The 3,957-nt window shown below is 48.1% G+C and overlaps 1 long non-coding RNA gene across 2 annotated transcripts; it reads right to left on the bottom strand.

Moving 5' to 3' along the window:
* Window positions 1-313: 313 nt before the first annotated feature.
* Window positions 314-3,536, bottom strand: LOC125629356 (uncharacterized). 2 transcript variants are annotated; one of them, XR_007354403.2, is made up of 4 exons: window positions 3,450-3,536; window positions 2,764-2,991; window positions 1,948-2,132; window positions 314-783 (listed from the first exon to the last, which is right to left on the bottom strand). It is a non-coding gene; the product is annotated as an uncharacterized LOC125629356 (long non-coding RNA). The 2 variants fall into 2 exon arrangements; XR_012665630.1 differs by lacking the exon at window positions 314-783 and having other exon boundaries at window positions 809-2,132.
* Window positions 3,537-3,957: the final 421 nt, after the last annotated feature.

Genomic DNA, 3,957 nt, shown 5'->3' on the forward strand with positions numbered 1-3,957 from the left:
TTTAATGAATTAAATATGGCAATGGGTTGAACAGCCCGTTTGAATCATTTTGCTATTTCCATGTTCAGTTTCTAATGTGCCACAGATTTCAGATCAGAGTTGCCAGAGGATGGATGGGTGGGGAGTTAGAGCATTTGGCTACTGGATAAGGGCCAACTGGGGCTATAAACACATGGGGGAGCAACCTGGGACTGTGGGATAATCACATTTCCTGGGTATTTCTGCTAAAAGGAATAACATTGGCAATTCGTCATCATTAGGTTTCAGAGTTAACGGTTCAACTACCTGAATCGGGCAGTCCAGTGCTATTGTTTCAGGCTGTGTGCAAACTCAAGCAGACATCACAGCGTCAGCATACACCCTGTTCACATTTTCAAGGTTATGTTTACAACCGCAATAGCTAGAATCTAAGTCAAGTCCCAAGCACACTGCAAAGAGCTACAAAAGGATCTCACAAAACTGGGTTACTGGGAATAAAATGGCTGATGAAATCCAATGTTAATAAAAGCAAAGTAATGCACATTGGAAAACATAATCCCGACTATACATATGAAATGATGGGGTCTAAATTAGCTGTTACCACTCACGAAAGAGATCGTGGAGTCACTGTGGATAGTTCTCTGAAAACATCCACTCAATGTGCAGCAGCAGCCAAAAAAACAAACAATGTTGTGAATCATTAAGAAAGGGATAGATAAGACGACAAAAAATATCATATTGCCTCTATATAAATCTATGGTATGTCCACATCTTGAACACTGCGTGCAGATATGGTCGCCCCATCTTAAAAAAAAAAAAATATTGGAATTGGAAAAGGTTCAGAAAAGTACAACAAATTATTAGGGGTAGGGAACAGTTTCCATATGAGAAGCAATTAATAAGACTAGGACTTTTCAAAAGAAAAGAGTCGTCTTTGGAAAAAAGACGACTAAGGGGGGATATGAGAGAGGTCTATAAAATCATGACTGGTGTGGAGAACGTGAATAAGGAAGTGTTATTTACTCCTCCTCATAACACAAGAACTAGGGGGTCACCAAATGAAATTAATAGGCAGCAGGTTTAAAACAAAAAAAGGACGTATTTTTTTCCACACAATACACAGCCAATCTGTGGAACTCATTGCCAGAGGACGTTGTAAAGGACAAGACTATAACAGCATTCAAAAAAGAACTAGATAAGTTCATGGAGGATAGCTCCATCAATGGCTATTAGCCAGGATGGGCAGGGATGGTGTCCCTAGTCTCTGTTTGCCAGAAGCTGGGAAATGGGCAACAGGCGATGGATCACTTGATTCCCTGTTCTGTTCATTCCCTCTGGGGTACCTGGCATTGCCCACTCTCAAAGACAGGATACTCGACTAGACTGACCTTTGGTCTGACCCAGTATGGCCGTTCTTATGTTTTAATCAAACAACAAAAGCTTAACTTTTGCAGCATAATTCTTCAGCGAAGGGGTGTATTTCTCAGCTGTGCAACCCACATAGAACCCTGCTTAGCCAAACAGTGCACCAGACTCCTCTTAAAAAGTACTGTTGGCTTCAAACAGGCTCACTTATTTGCCATGCCCCTTTAGAGAGTTTTCAATCAATTCCACACTGGGCCAGACCCTCAGCTGGTGCGTAAAACGGTCAATGTAGCTTTGCAAATTTAAACCAGTTGCATGTCTGGCCCTATTAGCTTAAGTGCCCCTACGCCATGTTCTCTCTAACAACTAGAAACCCCAGAGAGATACGCTTTGAAAAGGAACTAGATAAACCCACATCTTGAGGACACCCTGGTCAGCCCACCCAGCTGATCGCAATCAGCCCAGATTTGGGGCATTCTCGCACGGATTTCCCCTCCCCCCTTCCGAGCCAGCTCTGCTAGGTTTCCACCAACTTCAGATCCCTTCCCGCAGGGAAAGGGGGGTGCCGGGATGGCACACATTTGCCAGCTGCTGCACCAATACCTTTCCCAGGGAGCAGATCCGCAATGCCAAGAGCGCTGCTCCTGCCCCAAGCCTGACTGTCACCTGGGGGCGGGTGGCGGTGTGGAATTAAACTTGGCCAGACTAACACAAAAGCCGTCCAAGCCCAGGGATCGGACACAGAGCTCTGATTGTGCAAGCGAAGGCCGAGATCGTGCTGGTTTCTCCTGCAAGATACGGAATGAAATCAGGCCCCAAGGTGATTAAAAATAATAAAAAAAAAACGTACACAAGGCCAAGCATGTTCTCAGCTCAGTGCAGTTAGGAAGCCAAAAAGTCCTAGCGTTGCCAGTTCCAGCTTCCTGCACAAACTGTACAGGAGGCAGCGCAGGGAGCAAACATCCTGTTCCCAGCCTAAGGACCTCCAACGACCTGCAAGGAGCTGGGGGTTGTGCAAGTGCCGGGCTTCGCTGCCGATTCGCAGCCCCTGGTGCTCAAAGGCAAGGGAAGGCAGAGCCCCGGGGGTTCATCTATGCACCCTTGCAGAGACTTCAGAAGGAAATTAATGGGAAGAGGTACACTGTTCCTGTAGGGGGATAGACCCTATTTTCAGGTGAAGATCAAAGGCCAGGCACACTATGGATGGTGGTGCAGAGACACACCCTAGGATCCTTCAGACTGTGAAGCCAAGCGGACAGGGCGTTCCATCTTATCTAAGGGGGATTTCAGCCATCCTGAAAGGACTTGAGGTAAGCTAGCCTGTAGATGGGAGAAATGGCTGGTGAGTTAAGTTTAGGCTTCAGCAGGCGTGTGATTTTCTTTGCTATGTAACCATTTGTTTCCAATATTTGCACTTACTATCTTTGGAATCTCCATTCTGCGATGACAACCTTAATTCTTCCTTTCACCACATACACTTCCAAGTGCCGTGCACTACGCAGAGCGTGGGGATCTGGAGTTGAAGCTCGTATTCCCGGGGAGTAGCAGGGCACAGGGCCTGGGCACTCCAGAGGGATGCTGGGAGGACTCCCGGGTGGGTGCATGCCTATGGCTAACCTGTAGAGCGAGAGCAAGGCCTGCAGAGGCCTGGAAGGCAGAGCTTGCATTATCAGAGGCTTGGGGAGTGAGGGAGCTGATCTTCCGCAGGCACAGACAGGAAATCTTGGCACTAAGGGCAGGTGCTACTGAGGGGACTCACAAGTCTGGCTACCTCAGGAAACACCCTAGGAACCAGATTTTAAGAGAGAAAATCAGCACCTAGCAGATTGCCCAAAGCCCCTAACTCTCAGTGACTTCCAGGGGTGCTTTTGAACAGCCCAGCATGTACCCAAATACCACTGAAAGACTGGCCCTCAGGCCCCGATCCTCCCATTGTCAATGGAAGTTCGGAGCCTAACCACCTTTGAAGAACAGGCCCTAAGTGGCTTGCCCAAGGTCACGCCAGCAGCGTGGGGGAGAGCAGCAAACTGAACTGGAGGCGGACTCCCAGGTGAGCGGCCTAACCCCTGGCGAACCCCTTTTCCCAGCTAACGCGCATCACTCACCTTGGTTCCGGCACCTGCACGTAGAGCGCCTGCCAGGACGAGAGCACGGGGGAGTCTAGAAGCATGAACAGCGAATGCCGACCCGGGAGGACTGCGCTCATTTGCTCAGATGCGGTAATTAAACCACTTTATCTAGACAAATGCAAAACCCAGCTGGAGGTTGCTTCTCAGTCCATTAAACCCTCATGTTCAGCAGTTCAGCTGAGGTCAGTTCCTCCGTGAATTGCACGGCCCTGTTACAAACCTGGGTAAATTGTTAGGGCTTGTCTACACTAGAAATGCTGCAGTAGTGCAGCCGAGGGCTTCTTCCGTCAGCAATCCATTTCCTCGAGGGACCTAGCGCTGTCTACATGGAAACTTAGCTCTGTTGAACTTTGTTGCCCAGGGCTGTGGATTTTTCATGCCCATGACGAATGTAGTTGTGTTGACCTAATTTTCTAGGTAGACTTAAGGGCTGGTCTGCAATTCAGTCAGGCATTGACTATTTAAATCTGGTTTGTATGAGTTC

Source organism: Caretta caretta, chromosome 20 (assembly GCF_965140235.1).
Source record: "Caretta caretta isolate rCarCar2 chromosome 20, rCarCar1.hap1, whole genome shotgun sequence".
NCBI classification, from domain to species: domain Eukaryota; kingdom Metazoa; phylum Chordata; order Testudines; family Cheloniidae; genus Caretta; species Caretta caretta.